This window comes from Aquarana catesbeiana, linkage group LG10, assembly GCF_042186555.1.
Source record: "Aquarana catesbeiana isolate 2022-GZ linkage group LG10, ASM4218655v1, whole genome shotgun sequence".
Classification (NCBI taxonomy): Eukaryota; Metazoa; Chordata; class Amphibia; order Anura; family Ranidae; genus Aquarana; species Aquarana catesbeiana.
This window is the reverse complement of record NC_133333.1, coordinates 114,291,765-114,305,799: the sequence shown is the minus strand read 5'-3', so window position 1 is coordinate 114,305,799 and position 14,035 is coordinate 114,291,765.

The following is a 14,035-nucleotide window of genomic DNA, read 5'->3' as shown; positions in this document are numbered from 1 at the left end:
ACTGAGGGGGCTAGGGAGGAGGTGGAATCTTTATGGGTAGAGCTCCAAAGGGATGAAGCTAAGGGGAAAATAATACTGGGAGTATGCTATAGGCCCCCTAACCTGAGGGAGGAAGTGGAGACGGATCTCCTATCACAAATTGGATTAGCAGCAAGGATGGGAAGTGTTATCATAATGGGGGATTTTAATTATCCAGACATAGACTGGGCGGAGGGAACTGCGCATTCATTTAAGGCTCGCCAGTTCCTTAATGTCTTGCAGGACAATTTTATGGGTCAGATGGTAGACGCACCAACAAGAAATAAAACATTACTAGATCTACTGATTACCAACAATACAGACCTGATCACAGATGTGGAAATACGGGGCAATTTAGGTAACAGCGATCACAGGTCAATTAGTTTCAGTATAAATCACACAAATAGGAAACATGAAGGGAACACAAAGACACTGAATTTCAAAAGAGCCAACTTCCCTAAACTACAAACCTTGCTAAAAGGCATAAATTGGGATAAAATATTAGGAACAAAGAATACGGAGGAGAGATGGGTTTGCTTTAAGAGCATATTAAATAAGGGCATTAGCCAATGTATCCCATTGGGTAATAAATTTAAAAGAGCGAACAAACATCCTGGATGGCTTAACTCCAATGTAAAAATGCATATAAAAGCAAAGGAGAAGGCCTTCAAAAAATACAAGGTTGAGGGATCATCCTCAGCATTCAGAATTTATAAAGAATGTAATAAGAAATGTAAGGGTGCAATTAGGACGGCTAAGATAGAACATGAAAGACACATAGCGGAGGAGAGCAAAAAAAATCCCAAGAAATTCTTTAAGTATGTAAACAGTAAAAAAGGGAGGACAGACCATATTGGCCCCATAAAGAATGAGGAAGGACATCTGGTTACAAAGGATGGGGAGATGGCAAAGGTATTGAATTTATTCTTCTCCTCAGTCTTCACGAGTGAATCGGGGGGCTTCAGTAACCAAAACTGCAGTGTTTATCCTCATGACACAACACAGGAAGCACCTACATGGTTAACAGAGGACGGAATTAAAATTAGACTTGAGAAACTTAACATTAATAAATCACCGGGACCAGATGGCTTGCATCCGAGGGTACTTAGGGAACTCAGTCAGGTGATTGCCAGACAGGGGCGGACTGACCATTGAGCCACTCGGGCACTGCCCGAGGGCCCTGGGCCACTAGGGGGCCCCATCAGGGTTGCTAACCTCAGTAAAACCAGGGACAGTATGTATAAATCTGTGGGTTTTTTACATCTGTCTGTGTATACTGTGTGTACATGTATGTGTATACTGTGTGATTGTATACTGTGTGTGTGTATACTGTGTGGCCCCATAATTTCTGATTGCCTGGGGGCCCCATAATCTCCTATTGCCCGGGGGCCCCATGAGTTATCAGTCCACCCCTGTTGCCAGACCGTTGTTCCTAATTTTTACAGACAGTCTATTGACTGGAATGGTACCAGCTGATTGGAGAAAAGCCAATGTAGCACCAATATTTAAAAAGGGCCCAAAAAACATCCCTGGGAATTACAGACCAGTTAGCCTAACATCAATAGTATGTAAACTCTTGGAGGGGATGATAAGGGACTATATACAAGATTTTAGTAATAAAAATGATATCATTAGCAGTAATCAGCATGGATTCATGAAGAATCCTTCTTGCCAAACCAATCTATTAACCTTCTATGAGGAGGTGAGTTGCCATCTAGATAAAGGAAGGCCCGTAGACATGGTGTATCTGGATTTTGCAAAAGCATTTGACACAGTTCCCCATAAACGTTTACTGTACAAAATAAGGTGCGTTGGCATGGACCATAGGGTGAGTACATGGATTGAAAACTGGCTACAAGGGCATGTTCAGAGGGTGGTGATAAATGGGGAGTACTCAGAATGGTCAGGGGTGGGTAATGGGGTTCCCCAGGGTTCTGTGCTGGGACCAATCCTATTTAATTTGTTCATAAACGACCTGGAGGATGGGATAAACAGTTCAATCTCTGTATTTGCAGACGATACTAAGCTAAGCAGGGCAATAACTTCTCCGCAGGATGTGGAAATCTTGCAAAAAGACCTGAACAAATTAATGGGGTGGGCGACTGCATGGCAAATGAGGTTCAATGTAGAAAAATGTAAAATAATGCATTTGGGTGGCAAAAATGTGAATGCAATCTATACACTGGGGGGAGAACCTCTGGGGGAATCTAGGATGGAAAAGGACCTGGGGGTCCTAGTAGATGATAGGCTCAGCAATGGCATGCAATGCCAAGCTGCTGCTAATAAAGCAAACAGAATATTGGCATGCATTAAAAGGGGGATCAACTCCAGAGATAAAACGATAATTCTCCCGCTCTACAAGACTCTGGTCCGGCCGCACCTGGAGTATGCTGTCCAGTTCTGGGCACCAGTCCTCAGGAGGGACGTACTGGAAATGGAGCGAGTACAAAGAAGGGCAACAAAGCTAATAAAGGGTCTGGAGGATCTTAGTTATGAGGAAAGGTTGCGAGCACTGAACTTATTCTCTCTGGAGAAGAGACGCTTGAGAGGGGATATGATTTCAATTTACAAATACTGTACTGGTGACCCCACAATAGGGATAAAACTTTTTCGCAGAAGAGAGTTTAATAAGACTCGTGGCCACTCATTACAATTAGAAGAAAAGAGGTTTAACCTTAAACTACGTAGAGGGTTCTTTACTGTAAGAGCGGCAAGGATGTGGAATTCCCTTCCACAGGCGGTGGTCTCAGCGGGGAGCATTGATAGCTTCAAGAAACTATTAGATAATCACCTGAATGACCGCAACATACAGGGATATGTAATGTAATACTGACACATAATCACACACATAGGTTGGACTTGATGGACTTGTGCCTTTTTTCAACCTCACCTATTATGTAACTATGTAACTATGTTTATTTTATCACATTGACATTGAGCTAGCTGGTGTTGGAGATTGGAGGATGGTTCCAGTTGTGCTCTTGAGAAGGCATCGGGTGGGAGGAGTTGTAGGAGAAGGAGGATAGGCTGAAATTTGCTATTTCCTCCTGTGAGAGAGATGAGGACATAAAGGCGTGCCATTTGGAGTGGAAGTGTTCTGAGGAGTTTTTCTGTTTAAAGTCCGTGTTTAGGCGGTCTTTGATTAGTAGATGCATAAGATCTCTTTTGACTTGGGTGATATTGGGGCATACAGGTGAAATCCAGTTTTTCAAGATGGTTCTTATTGCGATTAAGAGGCAAGTCAAGGACCACCCTTTGTGTGAGGTGGCAGCTTTCGAGATCTTTGTGGGTCTAGTACTGATGTTGGCGGTTATGGACCATGGTAGAAGTATTGGGTCCCAGTGGCCGAAAATAAGAAGCAAAGGATCCTTGGGTAGTTTAATTAGGGTCACTTCAAATATGTAGGCTAGAACTTGTTCCCAGAATGTTGATATGTATGAGCAGTCCCAAAATCGATGAGCTAGGGATGGTTTCTGGTGGTTGCATAGTGGGCAGAAGGCTTTGCTTTTGTCCGTTTTTGACGATAGGAAAGGCATATATGCTCTGTGGGCTATTTTCAGTTGTGTTTCCCTCCAAATTTCATTGGGCGTTAGCTTCTGTACAGCATTGAGTCCTTGTAGGATTTTTTCCACTAGGTTTGGATCAGGAAAGTCTTTGTTCCAGTTTTTAATTGATGAGGATGAGAGGGGTAGAGATGATTTGTTGAGGAGAGGTTTGTATATGTCTGAGATTTTGTATGAGTTATTCGAAATCATTTGGTCTGTGACGCTTGTTTGGAACCTTTTGTCGACTTGTTTGCACGCCTCCCTTAGAAAACTGGTGCATTGACCATAGTAGAATTTATGTGTTGAGGGTAGAGAGAAAGTTTCCGCAATGTTGGTAAAGGATAATGGTTGACCCGTCTGTATGTTACAGAGGGAGGAGAATTTCGTTAGGCCTTTTTGTTCCCATATTTTAAAAGATTTGTGCTCTGAACCCGGCGGGAAGGCTGGATTTCCTTGAATTGGGAGGTGAACCGACACAAAGGGGGATATCTTGAGTATTTTTCGTGCTTCTCTCCATGCCACTGCTGTATCCTTTAATAGGAGATTATGTTGGTGGGGAGGGTGGACTGACTTCCATCTGCAGTGTAGGAGGGCAACTAGTGAGTGAGGATGGGCCATGTCAGATTCCAAAGAGAAATTTGAGTAACGAGAGGACTGCGATATCCAGTCTAGACTAGTTCTAAGCAGACATGCTATGTTATAAATTCTGATATGAGGGAGACTGATGCCCCCTTCGCGCCTGGGAAGATATGGTTTTTTGAGAGCTATGCGTGGTCGTTTGTTTTGCCACAGGAATTTCGATATAGTATTATTGAGTGAAGTCACATCTTTATGATGGAGAAGTAGTGGGATAATTTGCATTGGGTATAATAGTCTTGCAAAACTGACCATTTTCACTAAATGACATCTTACCAAAAGCGAGAGGGGCAGATCCATCCAAGTATTTAGTTCCTGAGTAATTTTTGACAGTAAAGGAGGGTAGTTGAGGTGGTATAGTGACGAGGGAAGTTTTCCTATTTTTATTCCCAGGTAGGTGATATGAGTTTTAGCAACAGGGAAAATTGATTGCTGGGTCCATTTTGGTGTGGAGTGGGTACCGATGGGTAGAATTTCGCTTTTGCTGTAGTTGATGCGAAGACCAGAGCACAAGCGAAATTCATCGAATACATTTTTTATGGTTCGCATATCTGAAGTAGGGTTGGCTGAGAATATGAGGACGTCATCTGCAGATAGGGAGGTACGTAAGTCATGTGTGCCTATTTTTATGCCATGTAGGGGGGCTATTAATGTTAGAAATCTGGAGAGTGGTTCTAGTGCGATATTGAAGAGGAGAGGGGATAGGGGACAACCTTGACGTGTGCCCTTATGGAGACTGATTTCTTCAGAAAGAAGACCTGCTGCCACTAGCTTTGCTGTTGGAGCTGTGTACATGGCGATAATAAGATGGTGGAAGGGACCAGAAAAACCCATTGCCGTCATTGTCATGGATAACCAGTCGAAGCTGACGTTATCAAAGGCTTTTTCCACGTCTAACGTGATAATGGCATGGTCAGTGTTCGGGTGATGGAGTGCATGTTCGAGGGCCAGCATGACTTTGCGAATGTTAAGGGTGGCAGTTCTTCCTTTAACAAAGCCTGATTGGGTGGGGTGGATTAAGGAGGGCATAATATCTGCTAGCCTAGTGGCAACGAGTTTTGAAAGGATTTTCACATCTAGATTGAGAAGTGATATGGGCCTGTAGGAACCCGGTTCCTGGGGGTCTTTGCCCTTTTTTGATAACAGTTTTATAATAGCTTGGTTCCCCGATTGTATGTATGAGCCTCCTGTCCATATATGTTGATATACTTGGAGAAGAGTGGGTTCTAGGAGGGGTTGTAGGGTTTTGTAAAATTCACTGGTGAGACCATCTGGGCCGGGGGCCTTGGATAGAGTTAGGTTGCGGATGGTTGTTGAGAGTTCGGGGAGAGTTATAGGTGCATTAAGGGTTTCTAGTTGTGATGAAGAGATTTTGGGCATAGATATTTTTTCGAGGAAAGCGCGTGCTTTTTGTAAATCTATGGGATCAGAGGCATAAAGAGTGGAGTAGAATTTTTGCATGACTTTGTTGATTGAGAGTGGAGTGGCATGGAGGGCGCCTATATTATCACGTAAAGATGTGATGTGGGTGGGGCGGTATGGACCTTTGCATAGTCTGGATAGGAGTTTACCTGCTTTGTTTCCAAATTTATGGAATGTAGCATCTAGATGGGCCTTCTTAGTTTTTTCAAGGGTGTTTACCCAAGTGTCAAATTCTCTTTTTGCTATCTGCCATTCAGAGCGTGCAGCTGGGGAATCTTTAGTGTACAGCTGTGGAGCTGTGAGTAGTTGCAGCTACTCCATGCGGCGCCGGAACCGGAAGTGGCCAATGTCTTTTAATTATGCGTTTAATGGCCCAATGTTGGCTAGAGTAAGTGGTCAAAAAAGCTAAGTGTGATAGAGGTTTGCGGTGGGGATAGCCACGCATCTATTTTCACAGGAATTTTTTCAACACCCCAGCTTGTCATTATATTGGAATATGTATGGACAATATGTATGATTTTGCCGCTATTTATTTTACCACTAGTGAATTACTGTGCACTGCGTTTTTTTCCTTTTTTTAATGTTTGTTGTATATCCAGCACTGCACTTTTCTTTATATATACTTAGTGGTGCCCTCTATCAGGGTTATAGTGTCCAGCTGCAGGATACCTTTTCACAGGTTTTATATTCACATTTTTCATCTTTGCACACCTAGCGCAAATTTTTTCCTTTAAAATAATTACCAAGATCTGTCATTGCTTCTCTCAAACAAAGGGAATTTCTGGCATCAATAGACATATGAGAAATCTACTGATGGCGTAACTTTCATGGTCGCAGCAGTTGCACTTGCGACTGGGCCCTGCCGTTCTGTCGCTGTGGGGGGCCCCAAGACCCGGCATTTCCCCTGCACCTTCGGCTGTCTGTTTAGAATGCAGTGGGGGGAGGTGGGAAGCGACGATTGGCAGCTCTACATTGCCCGTAGGCCGCAGGATCTCCCTGGGGCTAGTAGTTCTCTTCCCCAGTGTATACAGTGGAGAGGGGAGGGGCCTCTGACCCAGGCATGTATCAGTTTCACTCTTCAGTGTACAAGTGAGTCGCTCTGCTTGTACACTCTTGCTGATACATGCCTGGGTCAGAGGCACCTCTCCTCTCCACTGTATACACTGGGGAAGAGAACTACTAGCCCCAGGGTGATCCCGCCACCCATGGACACCATAGAGCTGCTGATCGCCGCCTCCCACAGAGATGTGCTGGGGGTTGGAGGTGCACAGACAGCAGAGACCAGCCAGGTACAGGGGAACCTCTGGAAGGGGGGGCGGCTGTCTGGGGACCCTGATGTAAGGAGGGGGCTTTCTGGGAACACTGATGTAAGGAAGGGGCCCTCTGGGGACACTGATGTAAGGAGAGTCTCTATGGGGACACTGATGTAAGGGGAGGCTCTCTGGGGACACTGATGTAAGGGGAGGCTCTCTGGGGACACTGATGTAAGGAAGGGTCTCTCTGGAGACCCTGATGTAAAGGGGAGGCTCTCTTGGGGCCCTGGTGTAAGGGGGGGGCTCTCTGGGGACTCTGATGTAAAGTGGAGGCTCTCTGGGGACACTGATGTAAGGGGGGCTCTCTGGGGACACTGATGTAAGGGGGGGCTCTCTGGGGACCCTGATGTGAGGGGAGGCTCTCTGGGGACCCTGATGTGAGGGGAGGCTCTCTGGGGACCCTGATGTAAGGATGTGGCTCTCTGGGGACCCTGATGTAAGGAAAAGGCTCTCTGGGGGACCCTGATGTAATGAAGGGAGCTCTGGGAACCCTAATGTAAGTAGGGGGCTCTCTAGGGACCCTGGTGTAAGGAGGGGCTCTCTGGGGACCCTGATGTAAGGAGGAGCTCTCTGGGTACCCTGATGTAAGGAGGGGCTCTCTGGGGACCCTGGTGTAAGGAAGGGGCTCGCTGGGGACCCTGATGTAATGAGAGGGCTCCGGGGATCCTAATGTAAGTAGGGAGTATATACACACACACACACACATGTATATTATATACATGTCTATGCCCAACCAAGTGTATGACTTTCTTTACTTCGCTGCTATGGGATCTAGCCCGAGATCTTTTGTAGACCCAGCAATGCCCTTGGTGGGGGCCCTTTATGGTTTCTTGAAGATTCTAGTTACGCCTCTGCTACAGATACCAATCTTTCCCTTACATGAACACTTTCTATGCTTGCTGCGGGAGACCAGAACTTCTAGTTTGCAACACTAGCATTTGGGCTCCTTTATGTGCCCCAAGTGTTCCCAGAAGTGTTTGCCTTGCTTCTTACTCTTCTGTGGATCCAAGGCTTTCATGTCACATGGTACAATCTTCTACTGAAGAACTCCTCTGGTTATCTACCAATGTCCAAAGTACAATTCAGTTCCTTCAAACTTTTTGCTTAATAAGCTTTCCAAAGTCTGCCCTCCAGCCCTCACACTCTGAAGTACTTGGGGCTAATCTTGGATGCTGCCCAAACCTCCTGTCAACCTCTGCAGTCCAAAAAAAAAGCTCAGCTGCCTGTTTTTACTTCATTGTAATTGTCATTGAGAAAGAGCCCTGACTCATCCAAAGATAGAGGAGCTAAGCTAAGATAGGAAGTGTGATATTGACCTGATCACCATGGGAAATAAAGAGAACAAAATCTAAAAATAATATAAATGTAGTCACTTCATCTAAGGATTAGTAAGCTGCAAAATATTAAATATTTTTTGAGGGGTTTAGATACGCCACTCCTCACAGTGCTGCACCCTGTCACCAACTCCAGGGGGTACTGCACAGGAGGTGTAAAGGAAGCCCTCTCATCAGCTTTGCCTCTATAAGGCACATGACACAGAGTTTGGGGTTCGTCAGACCTCATTATCATCACATACAGACCCTAATTCTATGTCATGACAGATACACATGATCATAATAACGAGCTCTGGGGGATGAAGTTGGATTTCCAGATGGTTTATATTCAGGTGCACATTCACAAAAACACATACACTTTATTAAGAATGAAAAGATTTGCCCTGTGTAAAATATGTCTATTTATTCCCAAGATTAATTTTAATAATAAAGAAAATGACATGAGAAAATAGTCAAAGGAAAAAATATTACTTGCTGATGTGATGCTTATAGAGCAGTGAGGGTCAACTTTCTTGATATAAGGGGTTTCAAGTGCTGCCCCTGACCTCACCAAAGGGCCACACATAATAATTAGTGAACGGAATACTATAGAAAGCTGTCAGAGACCGTAAGCATGCAACAGGAGATTGTCAAAGTAGTCAAAGATTATGGACATGCCACAAAAGATGCTCAGAGACTGTGGCCATGTAGAGGTTATTGAAAAATGGGGACATGCTTCAAATGACAGTCACGGACTAGAGAAAAATTACACAAGATGGATAGCAATCACTGCTATTACAGCCCTGTTACAAATTCAGGCTTCCGCATTTGTGCATCCTACAACCCACTTGAAAAAATTTCCTGTGCCACATTTATCATTTCTCGCAGCAAGATGCATTTCTAAAAGATCAAAGGGGGAAAAAAACATAAAAAGAAGAAAGTAATGGACAGCACTGAAAAAGTAAGTGAAAGAAATAAACCAGACCATTTAACTACCGGAAGCCAGGCTAAAGTTCTACTTGGCTAGTAGGCACCTGGGTTAGGAAAACACAGACTACTGTCTGCAGGCAGGGCCAGCCCGACCATGGGACCCAGTGGGACCATAGTTCCAGGTGGCATTTTAAGAGGGGCAAGAAGTTGTCAGTAGTAGTACCGTACTCACACTCCGTAGTAGCCGCTCAGATCAGTAAGCACGATGCAGCACGTCTGTGCGCTGCACTGGTTGCTAGAATCGCCTGCCACCCGGTACCTAGCAACCAGTGATGTCAGAGGCCGCGGCCGCCCCAGCATTCAGAGTGCTCAGCCTCCGCACCAGTCAATTGCGTCATCCACCCACCTCTTCCATCTTTTCAGTGTGAGGGAAGGGAGGGTTTGAAGAGAGCTGCCTATGTGGCTGTGCCTGCTGTGACTGAGCCTGAGCAGCCTGCACAGCACCTGCTTATCTGAAGAACAAGTGATTTCTCTCTATAAAATTTTTTTTTATAGGGGCCTCAAGGCGCTATGTTTTGAATCTGACAACTGATCTTTTTTTCCCCGTGTTTTCCCTGGCCACTGTGCCCATCAAATGCTGCCACTGTGCCCATCAAATAGTGCCACTGTGCCCCATCAAATGCTGCCACTGTGCCCCATCAAATGCTGCCACTGTGCCCCGTCAAATGCTGCCACTGTGCCCCATCAAATGCTGCCACTGTGCCCCATCAAATGCTGCCACTGTGCCCATCAAATGCTGCCACTGTCCCCTATCAAATGCTGCCACTGTGCCACATCAAATGCTGCCACTGTGCCCATCAAATGCTGCCACTGTGCCCCATCAAATGCTGCCACTGTGCCCCATCAAATGCTGCCACTGTGCCCATCAAATGCTGCTACTGTGCCCCATCAAATGCTGCCACTGTGCCCATCAAATGCTGCCACTGTCCCCTATCAAATGCTGCCACTGTGCCCCATCAAATGCTGCCACTGTGCCCCATCAAATGCTGCTACTGTGCCCCATAAAATGCTGCCACTGTGCCCATGAAATGCTACCACTGTGCCCCATCAAATGCTGCCACTGTGCCCATCAAATGCTGCCCCTGTGCCCCATCAATAGCTGCCATTGTGACCACTCCGCCCGCTCGCCGTCTGCTCAGCACTTACCCTGTCTCTGTGGCAGGTCAGGCATGCGGGTGACGGCGGCAAGCGGTGGGACCTTGCAGCGGGTCAGACAGCGGCTCCTGTGTCCTTCATAAGTCTCCTCCCCTCTTCCTGATAGGTGTCCAATCACACTGCCTGTCCTTTCAGCCAATCAAGTGATGGGTAACAGACCCGCACACCTGATTGGTGGAGAGGCGGTTCAGTGTTAGGAAAGCGAATATTCATTCGCTGTTCTAACACACAGGGCCAGCCTGACCATGGGACCAGGGCCAGCCCAACCATGGGACTCATGGGACGCGGGTGAGTGAGTGAGCAGGCGGGCAGTTCGGCAGGTGAGTGAGCGGGCAAGTGGGGGCGGGCCAGTCAGCGGGTGAGCCGGCGAACAGGACAGTTGGCAGGTAAGACATCATCTCTCACCGCCCGCCCTGCATCACTGCAGTTCTGCCCTCACTGTGCAGCCACGGGCAGCAGAGAGATTGCATCATCTCTCTGCTGCCTGACTTCACTCTGGGACACAGCAAGTGAAATCCGCACCTTACCAGGCAAGTGACAGAGCAAGTGACAATTGTAACAGGCAAGTGACAATCTGCAACTTGTGGCAGGTGGCGTGGCAGGTATAGAGCCATGACAAGTCCTCTTTATACTCCTATACATGTAAACAACCATGACAGGGCCTCGTTATACTCCTATATACATGTATAGAACCATGACAGTTCATCTTTATACTCCTATATAAATGTATAGAGCCCTGACAGGTCCTCTTCATATTCCTTTACATGAATAGAGCCATGACAGGTCCTCTTCATACTCCGATACATGTATAGAGCCATGACAGGTCTTCTTTATACTCCTACACATGTATAGAGCCATGACAGGTCCTCTTTATACTCCTATATAAATGTATAGAGCCATGACAGGTCCTCTTTATATTCCTTTACATGTATAGAGCCATGACAGGTCCTCTTTATATTCCTTTACATGTATAGAGCCATGACAGGTCCTCTTTATACTCCTATACATGTAAACAACCATGACAGGTCCTCTTTATACTCCTATACATGTAAACAACCATGACAGGTCCTCGCTATACTCCTATATACATGTATAGAGCCATGATAGGTCCTCTTTTACTCCTGTATACCTGTTTAGAGCCATGACAGGTCCTCTTTATATTCCTTTACATGTATAGAGCCATGACAGGTCCTCTTTCTACCCCTTTATACATGTATAGAGCCATGACAGGTTCTCTTTATTCTTATATATACAGTATCTCACAAAAGTGAGTACACCCCTCACATTTTTGTAAATATTTTATTCAATCTTTTCATGTGACAACACTGAAGAAATGACACTTTGCTACAATGTAAAGTAGTGAGTGTACAGCGTGTATAACAATGCAAATTTCCTGTCCTCCCAAAATATCTCAACACACAGCCATTAATGTCTAAACCGCTGGCAACAAAAGTGAATACACCCCTAAGTGAAAATGTCCAAATTAGGCCCAATTAGCCATTTTCCCTCCCAAATGTCATGTGACTCGTTAGTGTTACAAGGTCTTAGGTGTGAACGGGGAGCTTATGTGTTAAATTTGGTTTTATCGCTCTCATTCTCTCATAATGGTCACTGGAAGTTCAACATGGCACCTTATGGCAAAGAACTCTCTAAAGGATCTAAAAAAAAAATGCTCTACATAAAGATGGCCTAAGCTATAAGATTGCCAAGACCCTGAAACTGAGCTCCAGCACAGTGGCCAAGACTATACAGCGGTTTAACAGGACAGGTTCCACTCAGAACAGGTCTTGCCATGCTCGACCAAAGAAGTTGAATGTACGTGCTCAGCATCATATCCAGAGGCTTTTGCTCAGACCATATGCCGCACGCTGCATCAAATTCGTCTGCATGACTGTCGTCCCAGAAGGAAGCCCCTTATAAAGATGATACACAAGAAAGCCTGCAAACAATTTGCTGAAGACAAGCAGACTAAGGACATGGATTACTGAAACCATGTCATGTAGTCTGATGAGACCAAGATAAACTTATTTGGTTCAGATGGTGTTAAGCGTGTGTGGCGGCAACCAGGTGAGGAGTACAAAGACAAGTGTGTCTTGCCTACAGTCAAGCATGATGGGGGGAGTGTCAAGGTCTGGGGCTGCATGAGTGCTGCCGCCACTGGGGAGCTACAGTTTATTGAGGGAACCATGAATGCCAACATGTACTGTGACATACTGAAGCAGAGCATGATCCCCTCCCTTCAGAGACTGGGCCACAGGGCAGTATTCCAACATGATAATGACCTCAAACACAACTTTAAGACAACCACTGCCTTGCTAAAGAAGCTAAGGGTAAAGGTGATAGACTGGCCAAGCATGTCTCCAGACCTAAACCCTATTGACCATCTGTGGGGCATCCTCAAATGGAAGGTGGAGAAGCGCAAGGTCTCTAACATCCACCAGCTACATGATGTCGTCATGGAGGAGTGGAAGAGGACTTCAGTGACAACCTGTGAAGCTCTGGTGAACTCCATGCCCAGGAGGGTTAAGGCAGTGCTTGAAAATAATGGTGGCCACACAAAATATTGACACTTTGGGCCCAATTTGGACATTTTCACTTAGGGGTGTACTCACTTTTGTTGCCAGAGGTTTAGGAATCAATGGCTGTGTGTTGAGTTATTTTGAGGGGACAGCAAATTTACACTGTTATACAAGCTGTACACTCACTACTTTACATTGTAGCAAAGTGTCATTTCTTCAGTGTTGTCACGTGAAAAGATATAATAAAATATTTACAAAAATGTGAGGGGTGTACTCACTTTTGTGAGATATTGTACTGTACATATATAGTGCCATGACAGGTCCTCTTTATACTCCTATATACATGTATAGTGCCATGACAGGCCCTCTTTAGTTATCATGATATAAAATAATGGATGTGGGGGCCTTTTGGTGGGCGTGATTTTTTTTTGGTCCCAAGCAGCACAATGTCTTGGCCCGGTGTCTTGCTGAGAAAGTTCCCCCGGCGGATAAGGACCCCCCTGTACTGCGCAGTGCTTGCGCAGTACGAACGACTAGGAGCCGCCGAAAATAGCCGAAGCTGAAAAACTTCAATCAGCTGTACACGGCGCCTGCGCTATGTCCAGGTTCAAGCCCCACCATCCAAGTGGACCTAGAGGGAGAATAAAAAAGTGCCGAGCGAAGCGAGGCCATGCCCGAAGCATGACGAGCGAAGCGAGCCCGCGAGGGGCCCTCTTAAAGACGCCGTGTACAGCTGATTTCTATTCTATTTGGCTTTGACTATTTCCGCCGGCTCCTACTGCGCAAGCGCTGGGCCTGCGCAGTAGAGAGGGGTCCTTATCTGCCGAGAGGAACTTTCTCGGCAGAACACCGGCCCTGTCTGCAGGGGTCCAAGGGCTACACAGTAAAGCTAGGTACACACAGGTAGTTTGTAGGTGTGGTTCATCGTGGTGCGGAGGCAATAATTCACAAAGGCAGGTGCAAAAGAAGACTTGTATTGAAGTAATGCAGTAACAGTTCACAACAAACCCGGTGGGAAAGCTACCCAACCGGGTGCACTCACAGTTTCCAGCACACGGAAGGGGCAGATTCCAGCTGGACTGACAGCGTCTGTAGAGAGGGGACAGAATGTGGACTGGCCGTCT